Raw genomic sequence first — 18,599 nt, 5'->3', positions numbered from 1 at the left:
TTAAAATTTCTGATTAATTGTTTAATAAGAGAACAAGATTACCCGACTAAAGATCCGGCCGAAATGAGAATCCTGACAAGGTGGAGTGATAATATAGCCGAGGGTAAGCACAGAACCATCAGTAGTATAGAGAGTATGTACAAGAAAATCCGTAAAGAAATAATAAGGTTACACGAGAAACGCAAAGAAGCACAAGTAAGCGAGAAAGAAAATGACTCTTCTACTGAAGAGGTAGAGGACGAGAATCCCGCCAGAATAGCGTATGTAGGAAAATCTAGATTTCCAGACCGCCATTTACGCCTAGAGCACAAGAAAACTGTTCCTCATCCAGCACCAGAACAAGGTTCTCTAGAACAAGTATTTCAAGCTACCGATCACATTCTGAAATCACGAATCGGTTATAGTGAATTAAGTACTATGCATGAACAAGAACTAGCCCGATCAGCAGTCCGATGGACTACTGATTCTACCACTTTTCCAGACGAAATAGTGGCACAAATGTTTCTGAAACTGCCCCCAGCCGAGCAACGACTGGTGGGTATGTATATGATCCAGCACCTCATTACTCTGTATGAGGGTCAACATTCTGATCCAGGTCCGTTACACGATGTCCTGAACGAGTTACTCCAGTATAGATGGAAAGGTTTAGGTACCGATTTAATTAGTGTCATTCTAGAACAGCGCCACAAATATAGAACGTTCCTGAACCCGCATTTTGTTCATGTCTCACCCCCAGAAAGTAAACCCTTTTACATAGACAGACAGAATCCGTTACGAGAAGTACACCCAGTTAGGACAACGGATGGTGAAATGCAAAGAGTATTTGTTTACACCCCGATTACAAAGATGGAACTCTTAGAGATGAAGAAATTAATTCCCTGTCATGACAAAGATCCAGCAGGGTTCCACCGAGAATTAAAAGACATGCTCCGTATGGGAGAATACACGTATCCAGATATTATTAAAATGCTAAAGGTCCTGTTGCCCGCAGGGGTATATGAAAAACTCAAGGAAAAAGAATGGGAGGTGGGAGAGAAAAAGATCGATTGGGCAGTTCTAGAAGCTGAAGACAAGATACGAGTACCAGGTACCGGTCTAGGAGAGAAATGTAAAGAATTACCTGAACTGTTAATACAAGTTTTGCCCAGATTATTAGCCACTAAAAAGGAAGACTGGGATGCAATCTCAGCCTGTAAACAGAAACAAGACGAAGACACTAGTGATTTTTATTCTAGATTTGAGAAATGCTTTAGTATTAACAGTGGCCTCAAGACAAGCAGCGAGTCATACCCTCATCTTTTTGTTACTAAATTAGTCGAGAATTCAAGTCCACAAGTTAAGAACCGAGTTTTGAAAGTCGAAAGTACCTGGCAAGCTAATACCCCGTCCCAGATGTTACAGATGCTCCAGTATCACCAGAATAGAATCAGAGAAGAGCAAGATCATGAAAGAAAACGTATGAAAGACACGAAAATGAAAGTACTAGTTGCACAATCTGTTCCTCAAGACAGTCAGAAGAGGGGTACGAATCAAGCCAGTCATCCTGCAGTTCCCGTTAAAGGGACCTGCAATTATTGTAAACAGCCAGGTCATTTTATAAACGAGTGTGCAGTTCTGAAACATAATATAGCTACCGGTAAGACTAAAGAAAGACCACGTCCGCCTAGACAAGAACAAGTTTCACAGACTTCTCAGCCACAGAATGCACAACAGACAGTTCCAGCACCGCAGCCTATTGCTGCAACACAGCATGTTACACAGCAGATGTACCAGTATGCACAGTCCGAGTATCCAGAGTATCAGCCATATTCATGAAACAGCCTAGAGAGGGAGGTAGGCTTGCCTCTCATCGAGATACCTGTAGATCAAGAGGGTCCCTATGTTCACAGTCAAGTACTAGGGAAAGACAGAAAGTTTCTGATTGATACAGGGGCAAGTAGGACGACCATCAGTCACGCCGAGGTTCCAGGGGCTCCGCTCTCAGGCTCTAGAAATGTTTCCCTTGGATTTTCAGGAAAGCCTATTGTAAACGAGATATCCAAGCCAGTTACTCTAGAAGTAGGTCCATTGTCCCGCACTACTGATCTGTTACTTACGAAGTCATGTCCAGAAAATCTGTTAGGTATTAAAACACTGAAAGAATTAGGTGCAGTCATATGCTGCTCCCCAGAAGGAATACGACTGTTTATACGTGACTTCAAGGGTCACTATGTATTACGCGATTTTGAACCGAGATTGTCCAATGTTTCGCAGCATCTATGGGCGCAAGGTCCAACTGATGTTGGTTATATGCAAATCACACCCCATCGTGTGACTCTCAAACCAGGTGTAGTGTTACCACGAATCAGACAGTACAGACTGCGACCTGAGGCTGTAGCAGCCTTATCCAAAATTATTGACGAGCTCATTGCTCAAGGAGTAGTTGTAGAAACTGACTCCAATGTATGTAATTCTCCGATCATTCCAGTCATGAAACGTACTGATCCAAATGCACCCCCAGTATATCGATTAGTGATTGATCTTCGAGAACTTAATAAATGTATTATTCCCCAGTACCCAGTTGTCCCAGATATCTCTTCCCTATTGACAGCCATTGATTCCGAAGCCTCATTTTTTACAGTCATAGACCTCAAGAACGCGTTTTTCAGTGTCCCCATTCATCCAGACAGCCAGTTTCTTTTCGGATTTTGTTTAAATGGAAGGAGCTATATGTTCACACGAGCTCCTCAAGGTTTCACAGAAAGTCCAAGTATTTACAGTCAAGCACTTAAGAGACAACTAGACAATATTCACATGCCAACTGACACTGCCCTGCTCCAGTATGTCGATGATCTACTGATCACAGCCCGTTCTGAACGTGCTTGCGAGCGAGCATCACTTACAGTCTTGTATTTCCTTGCCGAGATGGGGCACAAGGTGTCCCCTTCGAAGCTTCAATTCTGTGTCCAGCAAGTGATCTATTTAGGCCACTTACTGTCCAAGAGGGGTAGGCAGTTGACACCTGACCGTATCCAGTTAATAGCGAGTCTTCCTCAGCCCAAGACCCAGAAGGAGGTACGTGCTTTTATCGGCCTCACTTCTTGTTGCAGACAATGGATTCCTCAGTATGCATTTCTAGCTAAACCACTGATACAGTTAACGACACAGGAGGCAGCCGTATCGACTGTCCTCCCTTGGACATCTGAACATACACTTAGTTTTAATGAGTTAAAGAAAGCTCTATGCCAAGCTCCAGTTCTAGCTACACCGAACTACAGTAAGCCTTTTACACTTTTCATCACAGAACGTGAAGGTACAGCATTATCTGTTCTCACACAAGATCAAGCAGGACAATACAAGCCCTGTGCTTATTTTTCGAGCACACTAGATCCTGTAGCCCAGGCTCTGCCTGCGTGCCTCAAGTCAGTTGCAGCCACAGCACTAGCTATCAGACAAAGTGATTCCATAGTATTAGGACATTCCTTGACAGTACAAGTTCCACACTCCGTGGAAGTTCTTTTAAACCGAACACAGACTCAGCACTTGACAATTGCACGTTTAACAGGTTATGAACTGACACTGTTCCAGCCACACATAGAAATCAGACGCTGCAACGTTCTAAATCCTGCTACACTGTTACCGTCAGTTAATTCGAATCCTGCCACACACGACTGTGTGGAAGTAGTTAACACTATGACAAAGCCAAGACAAGATCTGACAGATATTCCATTACCAGATCCCGACCTGACACTTTATGTGGATGGTTCATGTATGAGAACAAGTACAGGAGAACTAGTAGCCGCGTATGCAGTGACTACAGACACTGAAGTTATAGAGACACATCGTATTGACACCCTGTCCGCTCAAGCAGCAGAGCTAGTTGCTCTGACCCAAGCCTGCATACACGCCAAGAACCTGAAAGTTAATGTTTACACAGATTCACGCTACGCATTTGGAGTCGTACACGACTTTGGAGTGCTCTGGCAGGAGAGAGGTTTCATGACTTCTCATGGAACCAAGATTCAGCATGGTCTCCTTATTCAAGCTCTGTTAGATGCCATACACTTACCGACATCTATTGCTATCATGAAGTGCAAAGCACATACGAAAGTTACTGATATTATTTCTCAAGGTAACGATCTAGCAGATCGCACAGCCAAGCTTACAGCACAGACTCCAGACATTCCAGTTAATCCGACACAGACACATACTCCAGATCCGACTACTTGTATGACAGTTAAGGACCCCACTCAAGATGTCATAGATATCCAGTTACATGCTACTCCCGATGAAATCAAGAAATGGTCCGAACAAGGAGGGGTCCAGACAGATCAGGGATGGGTAACGAAGGGTAAAGCCACATGGTTTCTCCCCGACTCTATGGTTCAAGTCATTATCAATACCGCACATAGTCCAGCACATTTAGGAGAAAAAGCTATGTTAGACAGTATCCAGAACATTTGGTCCAACAAGCATTTACGAGCTGCAGCCAAGCAGAAGGTCCGTACCTGTATGATATGTTGCCAGTTTAACCCAGGTAAAAGTGTCCCGGTGGAACAAGGTGGATTCCAGCCTCCTGACCACCCTTTTGAAGTCCTCCAAATGGATTATATTCAGATGGAGCGATGTCGAGGTTTCAAGTATGTCCTTGTAGTTGTATGCGCTTTGTCCAGATGGACAGAGGCATATCCAGTCCCAGATTACACAGCCGCGACCACTGCCAAGCAGTTGGTTCGTGAATTTTTCCCCCGCTACGGACTCCCAAGAGTCGTATATTCTGACAACGGCCAGCCATTCTCATCTGAGCTTATGAAACATGTTTCCCTTCTGTTAGGGTACCAGTGGAAGTTTCATTGTGTACGCCATCCTGAAGCAGCCGGTCTCGTAGAGAGACATAATCAGACCCTGAAAATCCGCATCGCCAAAGTATGTAAAGAGAAAGGTGTGGACTGGCTAGTAGCTCTGCCAGTTGCTCTGTTTTATATGCGCATGGTCGCACATTCCAGATCAGGTCTGTCCCCGTACGAGGTCGTATTCGGCCGCCCCCCTAATATGTGGGGTACACCTAGACCCCGAAGTATTACCGATGTTTCAAGTAATATGCTGACAGATTACCTAGCTTCCTTGATGTCTGCCCTACACTCTTGTCGTTCACAGGTTGCCGCCGCATTTCCAGACAATACCGAGGTGGCACCGCATGAAATCGTTCCCGGATGCATGGTTCTTGTGAGGAACTTTGATCGTTCAAGTCCACTGGAGCCCCGCTGGAAAGAACCCAAACAGGTCCTCCTGGCCACCCGTACTGCCGTCAAGTTGGAAGGCAGGAAGGGCTGGGTCCACCTGTCACATGTGAAAAGATTTTCTGGACTAAAACCTGTTACCAAGAACATTTCCGAGGATTTTAAGGATTGCCAAAGTACTATTCTTAAGGACTGTCACGCAAAAGACTATGATACGAATCCCTCCCTGTTAGAGAAAACTCCGCAGCAGGAGTATAAGCTTAAATTAAGGTCTAGTAAAATAAGTCAGCCAGTTTGATTGTCTAAGTCCTCCCCTAGGTGAAACGGTTAGACCGGTTTCTGACATGTATAAAATAGACCCCCATAGTGAGAGAGTTAGTCAAAACTCAATCCGATGTATCGTTTTTCTAAGCTTCATATTGTTTTTCAGCCTTATGTTTACCTGCACATGTTATGCATTTTATTTGTATTTTCCAGTTTCTCATGTAAATAAGTCTGCTAATGTTACGGTAGAGCACACGTTTAGTGATCTACCTCCTCATGAACTCTCATATCGTCTTGCTATGCATAATAATTCCTTTATCCGCATGTTACATTATTCACACCAGACCAGCAATGCCACTAATTGTTGGGTGTGTGGTCGACTCCCCCCTTTCCAGACACCGAAGGGAGTTCTGCCACTCTTTCCTTATCCATTTTCACATAATGGTTCGTGTGGAGCATGGTCCACGTTAACGTCATCCTCAACAGATATGTCTCTTCTTAACAGTACATGTTTTCCAGACAAGCAAGGTCTTCCCCACAGAACAGGGTTAGATCTAGAAAATGAAGTTTATAATTTGGGTAATTATTCTTCGAATTTCATGGTCCTGAATGTTCAGTCTGATTCTACTCCAGACTTACCTGCTATATCAGTATTACCAGTCAAAGGTGAATTATGTGTCCGAAATAATGGTTCCGTACATGTAGGCCATAGTGATTGTACTACTGTTGTCAAGTATAGTGACAGTGGGAAATCTATTTTCGAAGCTTCACGTCATTCTTATTTTGTTTGTGGTCAGACCGCATATGTCCGTCTGCCCCTCGATTGGGAGGGAACCTGTTACATTGCCTTCCTACTGCCACCAGTTTTTCTAGCCCCACCTGACTATCATAGGAATTCCCACCTAGTACATACTAGACACAAGAGAGACCTCCCGATTGTCGATTATACTGAAACTGCTCTAGAACAATACATAGATATCAATAAAGGTGTCTTCCCCTACTTAGGTACTGTCGTGAATAGTAAACTGATACGTAGATTAACGAGAACCCTTGAAGCAGTAGTGATTGAGACTACTTCTGCTCTAAGTAACTTAACCGAAGAACAATCCTTTATGAGAATTGTCGTGCTCCAGAATCGTCTCGTCCTTGACGTCATACTGGCCGATAGGGGCGGGGCATGTAGAGTCATCGGATCTAGTTGCTGCATTTTCATTCCTAATAACGCACCGTCTGTTTATTCAGCTATTACCAGACTCCATAATATTGCCCATATGTTACACCAAGATCCAGGCACCTGGACATGGTCCGGTTGGTTCTGGAATATAATTTCCGCCTGGGGATGGAAAGTATTGTCATTTCTGGGTATTGCAGTAGCGATCATATTCAGTTGCTGCCTCTGTTTACAATGTGGCCCTGCGATTTGTGGCATTTGTGCTACCTCTTGTATTCCTAGTCCCAAGTCCCGTTCCAAATCCAGTTCCAAGAAAATTCGAGACGAGCAAATGATACTGTATGAAATGATAGATGGTATCATGAATATTGATGTTTCCTGATGGAAACGTAGTGACAAGGAGGGAATGTGGAAAAGTAAATTTTGCCATGTTCTGTGTTCCTACGTGTTCCCCATCTTATGCTATGTGTGCATGATTAAATATGCATATGTATCCCCCATGTTCGATTAAAGACGCAATTACAGTTGTGTCCATCTCTAGTATGCCAGTTTCCAGTTCTCGTGAAAGCTACGAGTATTAGGCCTATGTAAAGTTACGTTGCCACGTTTCTCAGTGTACACGTTATTTCATTGACAAGTCCCCGTTTCTAGGCCTCAAAAGGGCCCGGACACCAGATTCAGCTCCTGTCTCCTGAACCCTCGCTGAGGAGCGATACAGCCCCCACCTGTATCCTCGACCCTTCACTTACTTCCTGCTTCGCAGTGCCCGGTTCAGCCTGGCTCTGCCTACGAGTCTGCCAAGAGTATGTTATGATTCTAGTTATCAGTCCAGCCCTCCTTCTCTGCATTCCTAAGCTACTGAATCGCATCAATAGTTTCCGTCATTGTCTAGCCTTTACGTCTCCATGTAAGAGAAATACTGCATTTAATGGTCATTTAATGTTCTTCAACGCACTACATGTAGAATAATGCATGCTCCAGTCTTAGAGTCTGTTAGCCTCTCCCCTCCTGACTTTTAGTTTATATCAACATGTTCTCTAAAACATCAGATACTAGATAGGGTTTAGGTACATGTCGCCCTGACTCTCCAGACTTCAGTCTCTACTCCTAGCACAGAGTTCATAGTCCCCAGCTTCACCTAGTAACACGTCATTGTCAGTTTGCGCGCACCATTAGGTTAGAGGTCCCGGCTCCTTAGGTAGCCCCCTCCATGTTTCCGCCCCATTTATGACATATTCTGTTACGTTTACATCACATGTCTATGTATACGCCTCTTGTTACACCCACTTTCACCCTTATCTTTCGCGACTGCTATTGACCACACCCACTGCTCCGCCTACTGTAATTCACTGTAATGCAATTGTTTTAGTATATATATGCTTGTGTACTGTTATTAAATGTTACGCCAGTCCAATCCTGTCCCGTGCTAGCTAGCCATCCCAGATCTTGTCCGTGCAGGTTGTCCTGTTCCTGTCCTTTATGCTGTATTAAACCTGCAAACTCCTACTACCTCGAATCTTGACTCTTATTTATTGAGCTATCTGTTATTCATATATTCATTCAAAAATAGAGGTATTATTTATTTATTTACCACACATCAACCTTTACTACTGGGCGTCACAGTTGAAGATTATTAACCAATGGCTTCATCTCCCCCAGCCTGAACCAGCTCTAAAGGCAGACAGGGCACAGTTGGGGTTCGCTGGAATGCTGGCCCCCCTGTATGATAAATCATTAGTCGCCACGAAGTTTGGCCCACTACATCACACGCTCACCGTATGGCACGCGGCGCTGAGCAGGTTGAAATGGCAGGGAGTACTGACACAGTTAACTCCGTTGTGGGACATAAAACAGCTGGGGAAACTCAGACACTCCAAAGGCTTCGACCGCTGGGATGCTATCGGCATCTCGACCATTGGCGATCTATGGCAGAAGGGGCAGATGCTGCCTTTTGAGACGCTGCAACAGCAATATGATCTGGCGCTAACAGAACGTTTCAGATACATGCAGGTACGTCATGCATTAACGTCCGGAACAACTATCCCGAAAGCGTCCCCACTCGAGGACAGGCTACTGACTGACTTTATGCCATCAAAGGCAACATCTCTGACGTACCGAAAACTCGTAAACAATTTACCTGACCCTCTGGAGGCCCTGCGGGAGAAGTGGGTACACGACTGTGGAGACATTGATGACTCAGAGTGACAGGAGGCGACTGCGTCTTCGAAAGAAGTGGGCGTCCCATCACGTCTCCGCCTGGTGCAACTACGCATACTACACAGATCGTACTACACTAGGGATGCACTACATAAGATGAAAAGGATTTCACACCCATTCTGCCTGCGGGGATGCGGGGAAATAGGGAGCTTCTACCACACGATATGGGATTGCCCCCGAATTGCACACTACTGGGTTCAGGTGATGCGCACCATGTCTCATCAGAGGAACTCTCCATACTGCCTGACCCCAAGCGTTGCCTCTTAAACATATGGGAACCCAATGACCTCACACGATATGGGCAGAGCTGGATGATACTAGGTATGATGGTAGCAAAAAGAAATATAGCGCAGAAGTGGGGTGGGGGGCTGTCGCCAACATTATCGGCCTGGAAGCAAGATATGGACGCTGCGATGATTGCAGAACAGGCAGTGTTCCGCAATAGAGGTTGTCCCAAGAAATGGAATAGGATTTGGGGGGCGTGGAATAAGTACAGGGGAAACATTTGCGACCCATCTTCTGATACTGACAGCTCTAGCTCTGATTCGGAATAGTGCTTTGGAACCACGATCTTTGTTGCCAACCCGTGTTCTGATTGATAGACAGAGATGCTCCTGTGTTTATGATGTAATAATGCTGGTTTCTGTTGACGAACTACTGTGCCTAAATTGCTTTGTGTTTCTACATGACAATGTATCGCACTGTTTTAAAAATGCCATTAAAAATAATTTCCCAAAAAAAAAAGTGTCAGTCTAAATTTTCGGATATTTTTGAGATTTGTAAAATTGGGAAAACCTCAGTTTTGTTAGATAATGGATCCTGGTGGAATATTTCAAAAATTGCAAAGGTTGATCCTTCTATTTTTAGAAATTGCATATCTATGGATCCTGATTTTTCAAGTGATACTGTTGCAGGAAAAAGTTCGAGTTCTGAAATTCTGGATCATAATAGTGTTAATACTAATGTTTCTTCTTCCTGGTCACATTCTTCTTTTCAAGAAAGTAATGTTCAACGTATCTCTAAAAGGCAGAAATTTGTTACCAAGAAGTTTGATAAATTTATTTTATACAAATAATTTTCATTTTTATTTTCTCTTTTCATTTTCTGTATAAAGGGAGGGGATGTGTAGTATTGTGTTTATTTTAGAATGTTTTCTATTTGAGAATTCCTCCTGGAATTCTCATGGCTCATTCCCTGTAGAATGTATTCTGCACTATGTTCTATGCTTGGACTGTGTATTTTTGAAAGTGTTGTTTATTATGTTACATCTTGAAAGATCAGTTACGAGCAGTTGCTCTGCTGATCTTCAAGAAGGTGGATGCTCCAATAAATACCACTTCTCAACTAACCTGGAATTGCTTGGATTTTATTCCTTCTGAAACCCTTACTACAATATGTTATATCTCTTTCAAGATCTCTCCTAGTAACTTCGTCTATACCTATATTTCCTTCAAGTTCCGTCAGCCAATTAGTGAGAGCTTCTTTGGTAGCTTCTGAATCTAAGAGGTCTTCGTTTTGATATAGTTTTTGGTAATATTTTCTGAATGTATCTAATATGTCCACTGGTGATGTAAACTCCTGGCCCTCCAATTCTATACTTGTTATTAGGTTAAGAGACTGTTTCTGGCGGGTACGAAGGGCTAGTTGCCTCCCGACTTTCTCTCCATCTTCATAGATCTTATTGCGATTAGATTGATAAATCTCAGCCGCCCTCTTTGAGAGCCCACCATTTATTTCAGTTTTAAGAATCAGCAGTTCTCTTAAGGTTGAGCCTCCATCTTGCCCCTGCATTAGTAAAGCTGTATGTTTCTCTTCTATTTTAGCTAGATCTTGGAGTTGCTTTCTATTAGCCTTGTCTGCTTCCTTCCTCTGCTTAGCTACATAGCTTATTGTTTCTCCGCGGATTGCGGCCTTGAAACAATCCCAAACCATACCCCTAGATGCACTATAACAATTGCATTCAAAAAACCTCTCAGTCCATGCTTTAATGTAATCAATATATTCATTATGGACAAGTAATTTCCCATCAAATGTCCATACTGATCGAGGTCTAATTGAGTTAGTGATCTCTAATGTAAGTACTAAGGGGTTATGGTCCGAGATAGTCTTTGGAAGCTTGCTGATTGGTACCTTATCAGAGCAGTTTCTTGCTACCCAAATATAGTCAATACGAACGTATTTGCTATGTGGATGCGAAAAATACGTATATCCTGGGTCAGGTTGTTTTTTCATTTCCCATACATCAATTAAGCCTAAACTCTCTTTTAGGTGTGAAATGGCTCTATATACCTTAGGTTTACGACCTGAATATAGATATTGACCTTGGTTATGTCCCCCCTCCCTTTGCGTCAAGGAAATATTAAAGTCCCCGCAAAATATCAGTGTCTGAGACCAAGAAGCCAGCTCTAATTCAAGTTCGGTAAGAACAGAAGGATCATCCTTGTTAGAGGCATAGATTGAACAAATTGTGATACCCATCTTAAACTCAACAATAACCCACCTTCCCAGAGGATCAGCTGCCTTACGTACAGCAGGCCCCAAAAACGGTTTGCTAGTACAGCAACCCCTCTGGTTCTCATAGTTTGAGTTGTATTTACTATCAAATTAAATCCAGGGACCCTTAAAACATCTCTTTCTGCCCAAGGGATATGGGTCTCTTGTAGACAAATTATATCAAATGCATTTTGCCTAAATACCGCACACATCCGATCCCTTTTCTCCCTATCATTAAGACCCGCCACATTCCAAGAACATATTTTCAGCTTATCCATATTGTTGTGTATTTTTCTGATTTGTTTTAACTGTTAGCTCTGCTTCATGTGACACTTTCATCTTAAGCCTAGAGTCTCTGTACATACCATTATGGTTGCCTTTTTTAAGCATTTTCCCCCTCCTTAGCCACTCTTTCCCTTCCCCCCCATCCCCACCCCCATCCCCTCCCCCCACCCTCCCAAAAGTGAGGCATGCAGACTCCATAAGAGTCTGTTGTGACGGAAGTGCACTCCTGACCAGTGCTATAAAAATGACTAGGCTTCACACAACACCCTGCGGAACATGTAATTTTGGAAACCTTATAGCCCATGTGACATCACCATATACCAGTCTGAATCTGTGTCTAGTATCTGAGTCTAATCTTAATTCTCCCCCCCTCTTTTTTTTTTAATTTTAGGAGAGAAACAAGTTGTGTTATACCACAAGGACTTCCTTTGTACTGAAGTGACCTCAAACATTAAGAAAAAACAAGACCTACCATCATTTTAAACTGTCCAAATATTCTTTTGCCTTGATTTCAGAGGTAAAGAACTTCATTTGTTCTCCATTAATGACTTTCAACCGAGCAGGGTTATTCAGGTACGCCTGTAGTTTTTTATCCTGAAAGGGTTTTATAAGTTGGCGTAGCCGCCACCTCCTCTCCACTGTCGTCAGGTCGTACAAAATATGATATTATCCCTCTGGTTCTCTTAGCCTCTGGCCTGGCTTTATCAGAAATTGCCCGTCTACATAAAAAATTGCCAAAGTACACTAAGAGGGCCCTCGGATATGCTCCCGGTTTGTGTCTGATCGTGAGGGGGATACGGTGTGCGCGCTGCACCTCTAACTCCCAGTTCCAGCTGGAGAGTTCAGGGAGAGAGTCACGAGAGAGCTGGATCAAAAAAGATCGCGCATCCCCCCCCTCCATTCCTTCCGGAACCCCTAAAACACGAAGGTTATTTCGGCATAGCCGATTTTCCATGTCCTCGAGCTTCCACCTGACATCTGATAGCTCAGTCTCATGGAGATTAATTCGTTCTTGATTTGTGGCTATCTCTGATTCATTTGTAACCACTCTGGCCTCGATCTCGGTTATTCGATCACCGAAGGACCCCACCTTTCTTGAGAGTTTGCGGACCACACCCTGGACCTTGCGAAGCTCTGCTTGGGCCTTACGACCATCATGGGATGTCTCCTCCCTGTGTGCCTCTATGGCTAAGAGTACAGTTTCAATTGTAGGTGCCCCCAAATTTTGGGATGCAGTAAGATCCGCTTGCAGGGCTGGGGTCGCTGTTATTAAAAGGTTACTTGAGGGCCTGTAGTCACAAATCAGCTCTGCTGAATCCCGGTGACTCTTTCTATGTTTTAGCACCGTTTTTTGTGTTGTTCTGTTCTCTTTAGCACTTGTCTCATCATCGCTGGAGTCGCTTAGGGGGGAACCTGAATCGTCAGACCACCCTAGCTCATCCGAGAACGAGTAAAAATCACTAGGATCCTTGTCTGGTTGAATAGTCAGAGATCCAACTGCCCCTGTTAACTCTATTACCTCTGTTGCAGGGGGAGCCATCTGATTTATCTTGACAAGCGGGTTGCCAGGAGCACGAGTATCAGTTAGCGACTGATTGCCCTCATGGGTAGTGGCATCAAGAGTTATAGAGGCGGTGGTAGTAGTATCTCCTGATTGATCTTGCACTTCTTCCACCCCAACATCGTTTTTATTGCCATCACCCCCACCAACCTGTACCGCTTGTGAAGGGGTAACTGTCTGCTCCTGTGTCATCCTGTTACCGTTTGCCAAGACAGCATCTGTTCGAGCACTCGCCGTATCACCACTCGTCTCCCTGTCCGCAGCCTCACTCACGTCCTCACCCCCCTCAGTGAGAGCCAGCACTGGTGTGTGAGGAGCTATCGGCTGACTCCTCCCGCTCTGACCCGGAAGGAGTTTTGCCGGTGTTTGCCGGAGGAGATCAACGACGGAGGGAGTAGTCTGGCCCCCCTTCCGAATTGCCCCTGCCTTGCTTGGAACTTTTGCCGGAGTCCTCTCAGGAACCCGGACCCCCAGGGGAGGCTCAGGAACTGTCCGTCCGGCCGGGTCTGCCGTGTCCCGCGCAGCCACTCTCGCCGCTCTCGCCTTTGCCTTCGCGGCCGCCGCCGCAACCGCAGCGTTCTTCGGAGCCATGCTGCCTTCGTTGCTGCTTTCACTGTGGATCGGAGCACCACTCTGCTCCCGTGCTCCTACGAGGTAGGTCAGGCAGGAGCTCCTGTAGTTGTTGTTACGAGTGCAAAACTATCGAATAATGGAGAGGCCAATCAGAGACCCAAGCGTCAGCACTTGACTTCTCACAGCCGCTCTAAAGTTTGCAGAAGCCTCGCATTCCATTGTTTTTTTTTTTTTTTTAATACATATTTTCTAGCAAGTTTCTTTCAGTTGCCCCATCAACTCCGCATTTCTTTCTAAACTAGCACTGGTCAGTGCGCACCGCGGTCTCAAGCGACCGCCATCTTGCCTCCCGTAGTCAGATGCTAGTTTCAGTGGGAGGAGGAAGGAGAACGGAGTAGTGCGGAGCCAAGTCGAGTCTTGCGCCCCCAAGTCTGCCAGGCGGACTGGGGTCCTGTCCCGCTGTACGAGTGATCGCAGGACTGAGTGTGCGCGATACCGAAATACCGGGAAATCGATCCGTGGGTCGGAAGGCAGTGACCACCGGAATTGCTGAGGCCGCTTGCATGTTTCGGAAGGCGTGCACAGAGGGGTCTGCTGAGGAGAAAGACTATTACAAACGTTTACAACCTGTTACAACCTGTAGCTGCTCCTCTGCCTTTTGCATCTGGCCCTCATCCCCGGTTGGCTAGTCCCAGCAAAATCAGGCTTTCAGTGTTGTTTGTACAGAGTGGTGCAGCAAGAGTGACAACAGGACGGGGGCCAGCAAGTATGCGGTGCAGAGTGGTTGGAGCTGCATGCGCTGCATCCACCAGGCTAATCCCCCCCGGGGGTAATAAGTATAGCCAGGCCATACTAGTTTTGAGACCTGGGTCGGCTGGTCTGTGCCCCGCTCACCGAGAGCATCAATCCCCATTCCGGGGCAATCAGCCACTGGCCAGCCCCCTCCCTCCTTGCATCCTTCCTTGCAGTTTTAAGTGCAGGAGCCGTAGGTGGCTCCCGCTGAGAGCGAGACCCGGGTGTCCCACAACGGCGACCCGGCTAGGTTTGGGTGCAGGCTGCAGCCCACCTGATGTGCCCCACTCATCTGCCTCACAGGAGGTGTTGCAACAGGGGGTTGCACTAAGCAATAATGCTGAGGATGAGTAGATGATGAAGTAAGAGTTGGCAATGGCTGTGTGTGGAGTCTGACCCCATTTATCTACTCTAGCCTGTCCAGCATGTGTGCTGGGCACGCTTGCTGTTCCACTACAGTCCCAGTATTATCGCACCTGGGGAGCCTATTGTCCTGCCTACTGATGGACCAACAGACGTACAGGTTTTGGAGGGGTGCTGGGGGGGGGGGGGGGGGGACGAAGGAGCTGAAACTGCTTATCAGGCAAGAGGAGCAGGGACAATAGAGGATTGGTGGCGGCACAGTGAGTCAGTGGGAGAGCTAGTGGGGGCAGACTCTTTATCACCCCCACCTTTCCCAGACAACCTTTATCCTCTATCCCTCATCCCCCTTAAGGATTACACTAGCGCCTACTCGCAGGAGAATCTATAAGACTAAGATATGACTGCAAAGAAATTGCTCTGTGGAAGATTATAATATAGAAGAGCGTGCAAAAAAACTAAAGCTAATCCTTTAAGGAACAACCTAATACAAATAAACACTTTGAAAGGTTTTAACACCATCACCTCCTTTTTTCCTATAAAAAGAGACTAGCTTAAACGCAGCAGGGAAGTTGGAGGCTAATCGGGAAACTCATGTAGAGGTTAAAGTAGACCTGGGAAAATCATCTCCAGTAGAACCTACTAACGTACCGCCCAAAATTGGAGATCTTGGTCTAGGGATGTGCCACACTCTGAATCTAGGGTGGATGGCTCTTTGCTGGCAAATTTATCCATCCACTCCCTGGCTAACAGAGTTAACAATCCTGAAGAGTTGAATACAGGTTCAAATGCAGTTGGTTGAATTACAGGTTAGTTAATATTTCAGAATTACTTTACAGTTACTTTATAGATTACTATGTACGTTACTTTTTGGATTACTTTTTAGATTACTTTTGCTAACCAGTGTGATATGCCTAGATATCACACCGAGACATCTCCTAGACAAAAGGTAAGTAATTCACGTTTAGTACCTAGGCAGTTTTTCAATGTTCCATACAAACCAACTCCACACATTAAACAATTTTCAAGGACGAGTAAAGTATAAACAGTACGAGGCGGCTGTCTGCAGTGTCCCTCGACAGCTCAGTCGGAAAACATGTGTGTACTTTTATAGCGCCAACCAGACCAGCAGGTATAGTAGAGCTTCAGATAACAGAATGAAGAGATCAAGAGACATGAACATAATCTACAAGGTATATTAAAGAAACATGTAAAGTAACAGTTCAGGCCTTAAGAACATGCAGAGAGGTACGGTTTACACTTATCCGTGAGAAATGGTCTCCCCGCCGAACGCCCACCCGAGAGGTCCCCATGGAGTGAGGAGTGACCCTGGTGCCTGCAGATCGTAGGGATTCACATAGACGGGGCTTCACTGGGATATTCCGTGGAAGGCATGGCTTATCTGACCCACCTATTTGGATTAAAATCTCCAATCTCGCTTCACTCTGAGGAAAACATTAATTTCACCGACAGTGCTGTCACAAAAACGGAGAACAGTGGCGCTATAATTGAATGGCAGGCAGCTCTCTCAGGGAAACATGATGCTAGAATGTGTGGTCGTACCTGCACTAGAACAGAGTTTCCGAAACTGTGGGTAAACACCCACAGGTGGTTCGGGAGCGATTTTTGGTAGGTCACAAAAATATGAGCAATATACAAAGATGCCTTTAAATTCTGTGTTGCTCTCTCTCTCTCACGTTTGGTGCTTTAAAGACAGAGGTCTAGAGACAGGCTACTTGTCTTCTGCCAAATTTCAGTTTATGGGATTGGCGTTTACTTTTCCTTCTACCACTGCAAAGCGAGAGGAGTTTTTAACGTGAATTATGCGACAATCTTGCTGAAGTACAGGAAGGATTTTTTGCAACACACAACTAAATGTAGATTAACTATATTCATTCAGGGGGGGCGTGGCCAAGCAGCATGGCCGACAGGACGTGAGCTCCTTCGGCTCCCTGCCGGCCGCCGCAAAAATCCTGTTGATGTGATCCTGCCTGCCCACCTCGGCGCTTGTTCCACTGCCCAGCGACACCGGAAGGTGTGGAGCTCTATTTGCGGCCATTACGTGGTAGGAGGAGGACGATCAGAGGCCGCCATTGACCTGGAGCTGTCGCGCCGGATCTGGCGCTAATTGAGGCCGGGGATCGAGGCCTGGTCCGGGAGTGCGCGCTGTCCGTGGGCTGATTTCCTGGCCCTCCTGGGGCGCCGGTGGGGTCCCTGTGCCACCGGGACTTGAGCGAGCCGTGGATCTGAGGACGGAGGGCCCCCCTGTGTTCCTGGCCACCAGTACATCGGCGGCGGGGGGAGGGGCTGGCCTCCGAGAGGCGGACCGCGAGAAATCAAGGCCGGGGATCGGTCCTGGGGGGTCCACTGCCATCGGGACCCCCCCCAGCGGGTGAGAGAGCCACAACGCGGTGCCGCACCAGAGGCGGAGCTGAGCCCAGAGTGGGGCTGATGACTAGTAGCTGAATCCCGCAGTGAGTGACTGACTCCGGGGCCTGGGACTTGCGCTTGCCCTGAATGGTGGAGTGGTGCCTGAGGGATCTCCCTACCAGGACGTGCCAGCCTTTGGGGACACGGTTTCTGGACTGCATTGCGGCCGGGCCGGGCCACGCTTCTCCTGGGGGGTCTCGAGGGAGCCCCCGGCCGGAGGATACATCCTGTGACGCGCTGGAGTGGGACAGGTGAGGGCGTGGTGAGTGCGCAGGCCCTCCACTGGTCTATCGGTCCGGCAACCCATTGAACGGACGCCAGAGTGTGAGGGGCTGTCCCCTGCTGAGTGACCCCTTGACCACCGGGGTCTTGCCGGCGGGGGAGGAGCTGGACGTGGGCGACGGAGTTGCGACCGGCCCGGATCGGAGTGGATATCCTTGGAGCAGGTTCCTGTGGGCCTTGGCCTGCCCGGCTGCTGGGTATCGGGTTGGGCTTCCTGCCCTCACGTGAGCGGTGGTGCAGCTCTGCCTGGAAGGCGGCCAGACGAACGGTCCCCGAGCCCTGCGGCCGGCTACTGTAAGGGCTGACACAGGGCCTGGGAGTAGCGCCTGGACGCGCGGTTGTGCTGGACTAGCCGGAGAGGTGGACCCCTGTGGTGCTGCTGTTGAGACCCATGATGCGGAAGGATAGAACGCCTCGGGCCTCTCAGCCCAATACTATCACCCAATATACCACGCAGAGACTTCCATCGCAGAGGCTCACGCGTCAGTCCGGACAGGAGGAGGGGGGACCGGACACGGGGGAGCCGTCGTGTGCGGAATTGCTGAAGGCCATACAGGGGTCGCACTCGGCGCTGGAGAGGCAGATAGAAACGGTCTCCATTGATGTGAACCTCCTGCGGACGGACCTGCGCAAGGTGGCCAACAAAGTCACGGAAAGTAATATCGCCCAGCTGCAGGGGGAGGTCGCGTCCCTCAAGAAAACGGTTTCGCAGTTGTCGGCCACGGCGGAGGCTCTAGAATGGAGGGCCGAAGACACGGAAGGGAGGGCGCGTCGCAGTAACGTACGGGTGCTGGGCGTCCCGGAAAGAGCAGAGGCGGGTAACCCGGAACGTTTTCTGGAACATTGGATTCGTACGGTGCTCTGTCTTACGGGCCTGTCGGACGTTTTTGTGATCGAGAGGGCGCAGGTTCCCCCTCCCAGGCATGGAGCCCCACCGAGAGCACTCATTGCT

The 18,599-nt window shown here is 47.0% G+C and overlaps 1 protein-coding gene across 6 annotated transcripts in view; it reads right to left on the bottom strand.

Annotated features, from left to right (window-relative positions):
* The window catches only part of NRAS (NRAS proto-oncogene, GTPase), a 539,256-nt gene that overhangs the window by 48,150 nt on the left and 472,507 nt on the right, over positions 1–18,599 (bottom strand). The gene's annotated exons all lie outside the window — the stretch shown is intronic.

This window comes from Lissotriton helveticus, chromosome 5_1 (genome assembly GCF_964261635.1).
Source record: "Lissotriton helveticus chromosome 5_1, aLisHel1.1, whole genome shotgun sequence".
Classification (NCBI taxonomy): Eukaryota; Metazoa; Chordata; class Amphibia; order Caudata; family Salamandridae; genus Lissotriton; species Lissotriton helveticus.
This window is presented reverse-complemented; position numbering and strand designations above follow the sequence as displayed.